A 13,892-nucleotide genomic window follows, 5' to 3' on the forward strand; every position below is an offset into this window, starting at 1 on the left:
CTTAAATCAAAGATATTGAAGTCAAGAAAGTCTAGCTCTTGCAGCATTCCATTTTCATAAAAAATCTGCACATCTTATTCATAAATACATCCTATTTCAAACTGTTCATGAATCCACAATTCATTCACTTATTTCATTTTGTTAAAAGATTGCATTATGCAAAACAAATGCAACCTAGTGTTGTTGAATGAAAACTCATCTATTTTCTTTACTACATTTTCAACAAAGTCATTATTTCAAATACCCAAAATATTCCACCACAAAATCACATTCTTTAAAACTCAAAAGAATGCCAGTACTACCACCTCTGAATACAGCAGCCTTGCAAATTAGGGGCTTATCAGTACCTGCATCTGATCCCTCCCTAATGGAGCATCACAGGGTTGTCAGATTGGCCTGATAACATTCAGGAGCACTTAAATTCACACCCAACATTCTAAATTGACAGTCCCACCAGTTTTTAAGAACATGTATACAAATAATCAAGGCATTCATTAATATCAAATGTAAAACAACATGTGATTCATTTTAAGATCAGTTATTTGACAATAATTAATCTAAGCTAAGCTTAAAAATACGCATATCAATTTTAGTACCTGTTGATTTGTAAAATCCAGTCCATCAAACAAGTTGGAATAGAAGTTAATAACACCACAAATATCAGCATTGCAGATTGGCATTTGATGCCTCTCAGGCCAAAGGGAAACCATAAAACCTTGCAAGTTTGGCTTCAACAACTTACTCAAAGACTTATCAGCCAGTTTCACAAGCTCTATATGGTGTCTACAATCTTGATATTCAACATCTATACTTCTTAAACTTGCCAGTAATTAATCAAGCAGCGATAACACTTCCTGTAACTTGTACCCCCCCCCTTCTTCCCACAGATGCAACAATTCCGCTGGTAATAATATGTTGTAGTGGATGCACCAGCTGTATAGGCTGATTTGTGTCTAGTTTCCTATCTGGCAAGGAAGCCATGCATTTTGAAACTGATATCTTCCATCTAACTGTACACAGAAGCAATTTTTTTTCACACAAAAGCAAATTTTTATTTTGGGACTTTTAAATTGAATTTTGATCATAATTTCTTGTTCATGTTTATTGTTGAGCTTTTGTAAATATCATCATTCTTTCAAATAAAATTGATTACCAAGTGATCTCTTCTCATTGATAAAGCAAATGTTGCGAAACACAATTATAATAATTATAACAAGGGACAAAATTGTCACAAAACCAGGTTTTCATTGTGAAAAAAAAATCTGATAAAGGGAGAAAACTCAAACTGAACTTTTGAAATGACCAAAAAAAAATTAACCCCCTTTGTAAGTTTTTTTTTTTTTTTAAATCTATTTTTAGTCGTGGCGACCTTGACATTGGAGATATTGACGTGATTCTTTCGTGGGACACACCGTCCCATGATGGTGAACAAATGTGCCAAATGATTTTAAAATCTCACAATGAATGACATAGTTATGGCCAGGACAAGCTCATTTATGGCCATTTTTGACCTTTGAACTCAAAGTGTGACCTTGACCTTGGAGATATCGACGTAATTATTTCGCACGACACACCGTCCAATGATGGTGAACAAATGTGCCAAATGATTTTAAAATCTGACGATGAACGACATAGTTATGGCTCGGACAAGCTCATTTATGGCCATTTTTGACCTTTGAACTCAAAGTGTGACCTTGACCTTGGAGATATCGACGTAATTATTTCGCGCGACACACCGTCCAATGATGGTGAACAAATGTGCCAAATGATTTTAAAATCTGACAATGAACGACATAGTTATGGCCCGGACAAGCTTATTCCGCCAGCCCGCCAGCCAGCCAGCCCGCCCGCATTCGCCAATCTAATAACCAGTTTTTTCCTTCGGAAAACCTGGTTAATGATAAGTCAGAGCAAAGACTGTTTGAAAACTACCAAAAATGAAAGTGATTAATTTAGCACCCATAATTGGAGCCCAAATCATAAAGAATATGTTCACAGTTAATTAACATTTTGAAGCCAGTTGTATATATACCAGTTTCAACAGAACAACTTCTAACATTTGTAATATTCTTTATAGTGTGAAACTTTAGAAAAACACTAAGTGTTAATATTGATATGAAGGACTAAATATCATTTTGCATCTTTTTTCAGTGATGAAACATTTTCTAAGCAATATGTAGTGATATAGCTTGTTGCTATTTTCTGTCAAAATCAGATATCTGAGAATCAGTAATGCAATCATAAACACAGGCTATTGAATATTTGTTTCTTATCATGAATGCATTATGCAAATTAAATATTAAACCATATGTTATTGTCTAGAAACAAGTGGACCAGTTCTTCCAATAATTAATAATACATGCAAATATTCACCATGAAAACCATCAATATGCATCATATAAGAGTTTTAATGCATTTCATATACAAACGCAATTGGCAAGAAATAATCCAATAAGGTCTAATGACGATAACCATCACATGAAAATCAGTACTCCTGTTATGACATTATCTCAGGCATCAATGGTCTCATTGCCTGGCACAGTGGATGTACTTTCATGGTTGTAACTCTCACAGAATCAAGCAATTTACCTGAGAACTCACCCAGAATAATGTAAACAAAGAAGTCGGAAATTAGCCTTTCCAAACAATCAGAGAGTGTTACTCATGTAGTGCATAACTTGTGATGTAAGCCATGCCTACATGAAGTGTGCAAGTGTGATGTAAGCCATGCCTACATGAAGTGTGCAAGTTTGATGTAAGCCATGCCTACATGAAGTGTGCAAGTGTGATGTAAGCCATGCCTACATGAAGTGTGCAAGTGTGATGTAAGCCATGCCTACATGAAGTGTGCAAGTTTGATGTAAGCCATGCCTACATGAAGTGTGCAAGTGTGATGTAAGCCATGCCTACATGAAGTGTTCAAGTGTGATGTAAGCCATGCCTACATGAAGTGTGCAAGTGTGATGTAAGCCATGCCTACATGAAGTGTGCAAGTGTGATGTAAGCCATGCCTACATGAAGTGTGCAAGTGTGATGTAAGCCATGCCTACATGAAGTGTGCAAGTGTGATGTAAGCCATGCCTACATGAAGTGTGCAAGAACATGTTTTATGATAACCGTATATTTTATACATAAAGGTGAAGTTAAAATTAGAATATATATGTAAAGGTGTTCTTTAGCATTTTGTTGTCTCCATCTCATAAGTGATGATATATCACAGCATCTGTAAAAACAAACGCACATGGTCTGTACATCACAAAGAGAGTTGGACTGAACTACAATATAAATATTCTAATACATAATCAAATATTCATCAAAAATAAACAAAATAAATCTTTTAAAAAGCATCAAATTTTTTTTACTTTACAACTGATCCACTCTGTTTGCTTCAATGGCACTGTGTCAATTTTTAGCATGATTGATACAGCTGGATTTTCAGCTATTTTGTTAGCAGACAATTAGACCAGATATTTTGAGGAATACCGGTGAAAAAAACATGTGCCAGACTATTATGTCAGCAATACGCCATAAAAACAGATAATTATCGGTCATTATATGAGGCATCAAGAAGTTTTACGATAAAACCTCACACATTAAAGGGCAAAGTCACAGACAGGTATAAGATCTAAAAGTGTGCTTTTTTCAGATACTCACGCAAATATATTAACAATATTACTGCAGCAAAACATTTCAGACAATGTTCTTTCACATAATCATTATTGTCATAATGATGTATATAGTACTATTTAAAAAATAGAAAATACTCTGTCAATAGAGCGATGTCCGTTATATTCATTTTTCTTATTTTACAATCCTTTTATCTGGTTAAATCAAATGTAATTCTTGTTAGCAAATCAGCTTGACATGGCTTAATCAGGCTTATGCATATGTAAAATAATCACGTGTTCTGTTTATAGCAATTTTATATTATCCTTAAATACTTCAATTATGACACGAAATAAGATTGTTCCAGGTACTTGTGAACCGCTCTTCAAACTATATTGTGAATAACTTGAAATATCACTCTTAGGAATTTTATTAACCTTTCAAAGATAAACAAATCATTAAATACATTGATGTAATAAAAATACTACTATGGCAGTAATTGAGAATACATTATGCATTAAACTTTAAATTTTTATACGCACTAAATGATATCAACACGTTTTCCAACAGGATCAAATTAAGTCTAAGATTAATAAAATAAATTTTTAAGGACATACCGGTAATGACATGTTCATAAATTGGAATAAAAAAGAAGACATTTCTCTGACAAACTGTTAATCATCACAGAATAATTACTTGGCAAAATCATAGCCTTTTCAGGAATCATGGTTTACTACTCAACCTTGAAACCCAAACTAAAAACCTCCAAACCCAAACTAAGCTAAGAATAACTAAGATTATCAACAACTTTCCAGTCTTTATGTAGACATCTCCACCTGGCACCAGACTGTTAGTGTTAGTGTGCCATTAAACAACACACTTGGCTCATAGTTTAACATTATTTTGTTATGTTTAATAACATTCAGTGAAAAATTTGAATTCTATCATTCATTTCTTGTGTGACAAGCAAATGTCAGTAAATGCAAACATTTAATTGAAGAATTTCTTAGTCGTAAGGAATTCAGATAAAATGTTATAGACCAATACACAAAGTAATTACTTATGTTTATTGTTTAAATATATCAACTCAATTATACCCATACACAGTAAACATAAGAAAATAATAGAACAAAAATAATTTTCCCTACCTTTTAGATGTTTTACAAATATATTCCATTCAACCAATGTTCTCCATGATTTCCATCATTAATGCAAATATCACCTTATTAGCACAGTTTCAACACCAACATAAACAAATCCACTGAACGACCCACTACTGGAGACAATGTGATGCTATCAGCAATATCAGGCCCTAAACAAACAACCAATCCACCACTCTGTTTGTTTCCTGGACTTCTACCATTTCAGAATCAATTTCATTATCAAGTTCTATTACAGATAATGTTCCAAACAGCCTACATAGCTATATAACAGTCTTTTAAAACATAAAATCCCTTCTAATGTAATAAAAATCTCAGACATCAATCCAATTTGTCTATGACCTAGAAGAACCACCAACAAACATTCCGTGCAGTTTACAGTCTCTTTCCCGAGGCATTTCGATCTTCACTTCAACAGACCAGATCCATTGTAGATCAAAATTTCAATACAACATTGACAAAATTTTCATGAAACCAACATTGTATCACAAACTTTCAGGACTGACAAAAATATGTATGTTTCAAAGCGCTTATTTGTTGATTTTACTTCCAGATTTATATTTCAAATTCAATTTATAAATTTCATGGAAGGCATAATAGGGCAGTTAGCAGTACATGTGTATTGATTGCTGACATGGAGTACCCACATGAGCCGCATCCTTGATTTCCAATCAGTTAGAACTCTGCAGCACCTTTGATGGCAATTACAGAATACATGCATCAAGGACTTGTTACTTGGAGGAAGAGTCATGATTGAGTCCTTTTACTGCCTCAGATTTGTGGTGGCCTTTTTCTTTTTGAAATCATAACAAGGCCTTATATAGCCTTTTACCAATATGTCTAGGCACACTGTCATATAAACATCATTATCAGCAAAAACATTCCACCTCCTGTTATTATATGCATGCTCAAACAATATGAGAAGCATCATACAATCAAAGCGCTGAAAGCACTGAAGTTGTTCGCTGTTGTCGTCCTTGATTAACTTGTGCGCATTGCACAGGCTAATCAGTGTGCACAGGCTAATCTTATTTGATATGCATAAAGCCCCGTTTTCCCTGAAAGCAGCCAATATGTACAGATTTCAACTAGAGCCTTGTCACAGATGTGACATATACCCCCACATGCCGCATTGGCACAGACTATTTTTCATCCTGTCTTCACAAAACAAGAGAATCTAATTTATGGCGATTTTAAGAATTATTATGCCATTATCATTTATAGCCATTTTGACCTTTGAACTCTTGAGTTCTTTCATATGACATGCCGTCCAATGACTGTGAACAAAATTAATGTACAGAGTCATTATTAAATCTCACAATGAATGGCATAGTTATGGCCCAGACAAGATCATTTATTGCCATTTTTGACCTTTGAACTAAAAGTGTGACCTTGACCTTGGAGATAACGACGTAATTCTTTTGCGCGACACACCGTCAAATGATGGTAAACAAAAGAGCCATATGATTTTAAAATCTCACAACAAGAGTTCCGCGGTCGGAGATGACCGCATTGAAGCCGGATTTTTGATTTAAATGACAGGAAAGTACCTTTCGTGTTTTTGTCAATGCAATACTTAAATTACTGAAATATTGTTCAAAGGTCAAAATGAAATGTAAGTACTTTTCAAGGCATGAGCAAACCTTGTGTTATGTTTTGAATGCATGCATATACATGAACAACAATAACATTTAAGGTCACAAATATGAACTTGAATTGACAATTAGGAAAGTTTGATCTCAATTTTTTTATTAGCAAATTAGTAACATATTGTTTGAAGTTTCCATCAATTTCATTATCAAATGTAAGAAAATAACAGTGACCTTGACCTTCAATGACCTTAAAATGACCAATTGTCATCTACTAGTGCTGGCCAACCTTCATGTCCAGTTTGAAGACTGTAAGTCCAAGCATAAGAAAGTTATACCATGAAATAAGAATTTTAACATTTTTACATTCAAGGTCACGGTGATCTTGACCTTAAAATGACCAGTGGTCATCTACTAGTTCTGGCCAACCTTCATATCAAGTTTGAAGACTCTAGGTCTAAGCATACCAAAGTATTAACAACTTTAACATATTTACATCCAAGGTCACAGTGACCTCGACCTTCAAATGAATGACCTTGAAATGACCAGTGTGCTTGCAAACCTTTACGTCAAGTTTGAGATTCTAGGTCCAAGCATACCAAAGTTACAACAATTTTAACATTTTAACATTTAAGTTCACAGTGACCTTGACCTTCAAATGAATGACATTGAAATGAATGACCTTGAAATGACCAGTGGTCATCTAAGTGTGCTTGCAAACCTTTACGTCAAGTTTGAGATTCTAGGTCCAAGCATACCAAAGTTATAACAATTTTAACATTTTAACATTGAAGGTCACAGTGACCTTGACCTTCAAATGAATGACATTGAAATGAGCAGTGGTGATCTTCTAGTACTGGCCAACCTTTATGTCAAGTTTGAAGACTCTAGGTACAAGCATACCAAAGTTATAACATGGAATAAGAACTTTAACATTTTTACCTACCAAAGTTATAAGAACTTTAACATTTTTACATTCAAGGTCACAGTGACCTTGACCTTAGAATGAATGACCTTGAAATGACCAGTGGTCATCTAAGTGTGCTTGCAAACCTTCATGTCAAGTTTGAAGACTCTATGTCCAAGCATACCAAAGTTATAACAATTTTAACATTTTAACATTTAAGGTCACAGTGACCTTGACCTTCAAATGAATGACATTGAAATGACCAGTGGTCATCTTCTAGTACTGGCCAATCTTTATTTCAAGTTTGAAGACTCTAGGTACAAGCATACCAAAGTTATAACATGAAATAAGAACTTTAACATTTTTACATTCAAGGTCACAGTGACCTTGACCTTCAAATGAATGACCTTGAAATGTCCAGTGGTTACTTACTAGTTCTGGCCAACCTTCATGTCAAGTTTCAAGACTCTAGGTCCAAGCATACCAAAGTTATAACAACTTTAACATTTTTACATTCAAGGTCACAGTGACCTTGACCTTCAAATGAATGACCTTGAAATGTCCAGTGGTTACTTACTAGTTCTGGCCAACCTTCATGTCAAGTTTCAAGACTCTAGGTCCAAGCATACCAAAGTTATAACAACTTTAACATTTTTATATTGAAGGTCACAGTGACCTTCACCTTCAAATGAATGACCTTGAAATGACCAGTGGTCATCTGTTAATCCTGGCCAACCTTCATGTCAAGTTTGAAGACTCTAGGTCCAAGCATACCAAAGTTATACCATGAAATAAGAACTTTAACATTTTTACATTCAAGGTCACAGTGACCTTGACCTTCAAATGAATGACCTTGAAATGACCAGTGGTTACTAACTAGTTATGGCCAACCTTCATGTCAAGTTTCAAGACTCTAGGTCCAAGCATACCAAAGTTATAACAACTTTTACATTTTTTATATTGAAGGTCACAGTGACCTTGACCTTCAAATGAATGACCTTGAAATGACCAGTGGTCATCTGTTAATCCTGGCCAACCTTCATGTCAAGTTTGAAGACTCTAGGTCCAAGCATACCAAAGTTATACCATGAAATAAGAACTTTAACATTTTCGAGCACGCCGCCACCCCGCCCGCCCGCCCGCCCGCCCGACAACATCAATCTATAAGCCGAGATTTTTTCGAAAAAAATCCGGCTAATAAACTACAGAGTTATGGCCTGGATAAGCTCATTTATGGCCATTTTTTACCTTTGAACTCAAAGTTTGACCTTGACCTTGAAGATATCGCCGTAATTCTTTCGCGCGACACACTGTCCAATGATGGTGAACAAATGTGCCAAATGATTTTAAAATCTCACAATGAACGACATAGTTTTGGCCCGGACAAGCTCATTTATGGCCATTTTTTACCTTTGGACTCAAAGTGTGACCTTGACCTTGGAGATATCAATGTAATTCTTTCACGCGACACACCATCCAATGATGGTGAACAAATGTGCCAAATGATTTTAAAATCTCACAATAAACAACATAGTTATGGCCCGGACAAGGTCATTTATGGCAATTTTTGACCTTTGAACTTTAAGTGTGACCTTGACCTTGGAGATATCGACGTAATTCTTTCGCGCAACACACCGTCCAATGATGGTGAACAAATGTGCCAAATGATTTTAAAATCTTACAATGAATGACATAGTTATGGTCCGAACAAGCTCATTTATGATCGTTGAACTCAAAGTGTGACCTTGACCTTGGAGATATCAACATAATTCCTTTGCGCGACACACTGTCCAATGATGGTGAACACATTTGCCAAATGATTTTAAAATCTCTCAATAAATGACAAAGTTATGGCCCGGACAAGCATTTGACCTTTGAACTGCAAGTGTAACCTTGCCCTTTGAGATATCGACGTACTTTTTTCACACGACAAACCGTCCCATGATGATGAACAAATGTACCAAGTTATTTTAAAATCTAATGATAAATGACATAGTTATGGTCCGGACAAACTTTCAGTTTAAAATACACTAAGTGACCCTGTGACCTAGTTTTTGACTTGGCATGACCCATATTCAAACTTGACCTAGACATCATATAGATACAACTTCTGACCAAGTTTGGTGAAGATCGGATGAAGTTTCGGGACAGACAGACCGACCGAAGGACCGACCGACAAAGTGACTCCTATATAGCCCCCATTACCAATGGTAATGGGGGTATAATGATAAACACTAGACTGGCCAATGTCGTCTTACAAGCTGGTATATACACTCACTGCAGAAGTAGAGTAGAAGCATTTGTCGGCTGCTGCAGACAGGCGAGGTAATCCTTCCTAGCAAATTGAGTTGCGGTTCTTACCATGCCTAAGGCTTCTTATCTCATACTGATTTGCAAAATATGCTCAGTAAATTTGTGTCTTGTTCTGTCAAAACTGGGCATAATGCATGTGCGTAAAGTGCCATGCCATATTAGCCTGTGCAGTCCGCACAGGCTTATCAGGGACGACACTTTCTGCTAAAACTTGATTTTCGGTAAGAAGGGACTTCCTTCAAACTAAAAATACCATAAAAGCGGAAAGTGTCGTCCCTGATCAGCCTGTGCGGACTGCACAGGCTAATCTGGGACGGCACTTTAAGCACAAGCATTAAGCCCAGTTTTCTCAGAACAAGACACATTTAGTCGGCTGCTAACGCGACCAACTAAAAATGGGCCTTTGGACAAATTAAAACAGATTAACATCAGATATGCCTCAGCATCCGTTTATTCTGATTATTCAATGTACACTTTGGAAAAATGGAATATCGTTTGTATTTATAAAGTTCTTTAACATGTAAATTGTCAACATAGGCCAGAATTGGAGATTTGTTTTATGAAAGTCGTGACTAAATGGGTTCATCAGATATACTCATTCAAGAAAAGTGGCAAGTATCAAGTAAAGGATACAAAAGGGTCTGCACGCATGTATTTGCGAGTGACATGAGAATGTATCAGGCTACATAAAATTATATTACCACAACATGGCAATAATTATATGAGCACTAAACTTAAAATGTGGCCTGTTTATAGCGTTATATTGAACTTACAGTGTATATCCATTTTCGCATGACTCTGCTCATATTGCATGCAGTTTTGGTACACAAAAAGATCAAGAAAACAGACAGTTTTAAACAGACACATGATAATATCCCAAGCCTGGTATCTGGATAATAAATTCTTTCATCAAAAGATCTATGGTCAGTGCACAGCAAATGAATAAATTGTTAGATGTTTTTCATTGAAACTGACATTTAATGTACAATAGAGATGAACATTGTCTGCCGTTCATAACCAATTTAGTGTTTTATGGCAGGGTTACACACTATTCTAGAGACAGAATTCTGAACTAACAAATGTTTGTGTCTACACCAATAAGACAATGTAAGTGTTTCATTAAAACATTTGCCTCATTAAGAGCCACAATATAAATGTGAATTTCGTTAATGAGTCTGCACTCAAGATTTCTTATCTAGATATCAAGATAAAATAACCATACTGCCATCTAAAAACCCAAAGAAAAGAATAATTGCAAAATACAACTATACAAAGATATTTCTTTGATTTCAGATGAACTGGGTCTATAAACATGGAAAAATCTATGGGCTTTTTCCTATTATACCTTTAAACCCAGTGTTTTTTTTCACCAATAGGGGAATGGTGGCGGGGCCCATCCAAAGGGGAAAAACGTGTCGTTCATAAATATAAATCAATGATTATTTCGACATTAGTTTAAGACAGTTCAGCCATCATGCACAGTCTCAGTTTTCCTAGCCATTTTGAGTCTAATTGGGATTTGTTTAAATCGATAAAATGGCAAATTTCAGCATTTTTTATTTATTTTTTTTACATCAGGCCTTTTCCTGGCCATTTTGGTAAAAAATGCAATTCATGTGGTAAGTCCACTGATTTGGGAAAAGCTAATTTAATATAACTCTTTATACTAATTCAAAATCATATTTAATTATAGTTATATATTTTGTTAGATGTTTATGAAATAAATATGAGATATATTTATCATTAGACAGTTCTTTCTAAAAAAAATAAAAAAAAAATACAATTTTTTTTTACTTCTACTCTTTTTTGAGGAGAATGGGGCCGAATATCGGCCCCAAAATTGCCATAAAAAACACTGAAACCCAATAGTCATATTTATGAATCCAATAATTATGCCCTTTTTATACCGGAACCAAACAAAACCAATCTGTTGATGTTTAATAAAGATTGTTTTATTACTTAATATAATTAGCTCATTGAAATAATCAATGGAAAATAAGACCCTGTTTTTACACAAAGAACATTAAAGACACAGCATGTGCCTTTGATTTTTGTTTTAACAGTCTTTATACCATGTATTGTTTTACTGTGTGCAATGTGCAGTGAGTGCATACTGGAGGCTGAAGTGAGAATATAACATATGATAATTATGTTGGCAACAATGTAAGAACAAGCAGTACGTTTGTTGGTTGCTTAATTAAAATGGATCTTTTGTGGTTTTCAAAAGTATTTCAGTCATATTGTGGCAGTCACTTAACTGAATCACACGTTCCAGGCTTAGCACTTTACCATACTAACTGCACATACTTATGAAAATAAATGAGGTCGGGACCTCTGGGGCCAGGTCAGTTTAGACCCCAAGGGTGTGATTTGAACAAGCTTCCTAGAGGACCTCTAAATTATGCAACATACTCATGTATTCTCTATAAATGTAAAATTCTATGTAAAACTGGTGAACCCCAAGGTGACACTTGTTTTGACCGAAGGGGCATGATTTGAAAAAACTTTCTGAGGATCTCTAGATAACACAACATGCCAATTATGAAAGCCTTAAGAAGGTTGGAGGCAAGAATTTTTTTTTTAAGATTTTCCTCTGGATGATGCAACATAACAAACATGAAAGCCTTGGCCTTTGCAGTTTTATTCAAGATTTGTAAAATATTTAGGTCTTTGTAGCATTAGTGAATCCACTGGCACAGGGGCCAACTTTGACCCTAGGGGCATAATTTGAACAAATTTGTAGAGGACCACTGATGATGCTACATACCAAAATGAAAGTCTTGGAATTTGCAATAAGAGAGTGTTCCAGACCAAGAGAGCTTTAAATGTGTTCCATTTATGAGTCTATGTTAAATTGGTGGCCCCTAGAGAGTTATTTTGACACAATGGGAATAATTAAGAACAAATAATTAACATCTTGGCATTACAGTTTAAGATGGGATAAAAAAAAATAAGTTTTCCACTTTGGGCTCTGTGACCTTATTCATCAAACAAGAGTTCCGCGGTCGGAGATGACCGCATTGAAGCCGGATTTTTGATTTAAATGACAGGAAAGTACCTTTCGTGTTTTTGTCAATGCAATACTTAAATTACTGAAATATTGTTCAAAGGTCAAAATGAAATGTAAGTACTTTTCAAGGCATGAGCAAACCTTGTGTTATGTTTTGAATGCATATAACAATTTTAACATTTTAACATTGAAGGTCACAGTGACCTTGACCTTCAAATGAATGACATTGAAATGAGCAGTGGTGATCTTCTAGTACTGGCCAACCTTTATGTCAAGTTTGAAGACTCTAGGTACAAGCATACCAAAGTTATAACATGGAATAAGAACTTTAACATTTTTACCTACCAAAGTTATAAGAACTTTAACATTTTTACATTCAAGGTCACAGTGACCTTGACCTTAGAATGAATGACCTTGAAATGACCAGTGGTCATCTAAGTGTGCTTGCAAACCTTCATGTCAAGTTTGAAGACTCTATGTCCAAGCATACCAAAGTTATAACAATTTTAACATTTTAACATTTAAGGTCACAGTGACCTTGACCTTCAAATGAATGACATTGAAATGACCAGTGGTCATCTTCTAGTACTGGCCAATCTTTATTTCAAGTTTGAAGACTCTAGGTACAAGCATACCAAAGTTATAACATGAAATAAGAACTTTAACATTTTTACATTCAAGGTCACAGTGACCTTGACCTTCAAATGAATGACCTTGAAATGTCCAGTGGTTACTTACTAGTTCTGGCCAACCTTCATGTCAAGTTTCAAGACTCTAGGTCCAAGCATACCAAAGTTATAACAACTTTAACATTTTTACATTCAAGGTCACAGTGACCTTGACCTTCAAATGAATGACCTTGAAATGTCCAGTGGTTACTTACTAGTTCTGGCCAACCTTCATGTCAAGTTTCAAGACTCTAGGTCCAAGCATACCAAAGTTATAACAACTTTAACATTTTTATATTGAAGGTCACAGTGACCTTCACCTTCAAATGAATGACCTTGAAATGACCAGTGGTCATCTGTTAATCCTGGCCAACCTTCATGTCAAGTTTGAAGACTCTAGGTCCAAGCATACCAAAGTTATACCATGAAATAAGAACTTTAACATTTTTACATTCAAGGTCACAGTGACCTTGACCTTCAAATGAATGACCTTGAAATGACCAGTGGTTACTAACTAGTTATGGCCAACCTTCATGTCAAGTTTCAAGACTCTAGGTCCAAGCATACCAAAGTTATAACAACTTTAACATTTTTTATATTGAAGGTCACAGTGACCTTGACCTTCAAATGAATGACCTT

The 13,892-nt window shown here is 35.2% G+C and overlaps 1 protein-coding gene and 1 long non-coding RNA gene across 7 annotated transcripts in view; both read right to left on the reverse strand.

The window, feature by feature from the left end:
• Nucleotides 1-13,892, reverse strand: part of LOC127868994 (caskin-2-like) — a 187,613-nt gene that overhangs the window by 23,265 nt on the left and 150,456 nt on the right. The gene's annotated exons all lie outside the window — the stretch shown is intronic.
• LOC127869001 (uncharacterized) lies at nucleotides 1,292-1,893 on the reverse strand. The gene is made up of 2 exons (XR_008044359.1): nucleotides 1,674-1,893; nucleotides 1,292-1,511 (listed from the first exon to the last, which is right to left on the reverse strand). It is a non-coding gene; the product is annotated as an uncharacterized LOC127869001 (long non-coding RNA).

This window comes from Dreissena polymorpha, chromosome 2, assembly GCF_020536995.1.
Source record: "Dreissena polymorpha isolate Duluth1 chromosome 2, UMN_Dpol_1.0, whole genome shotgun sequence".
NCBI classification, from domain to species: domain Eukaryota; kingdom Metazoa; phylum Mollusca; class Bivalvia; order Myida; family Dreissenidae; genus Dreissena; species Dreissena polymorpha.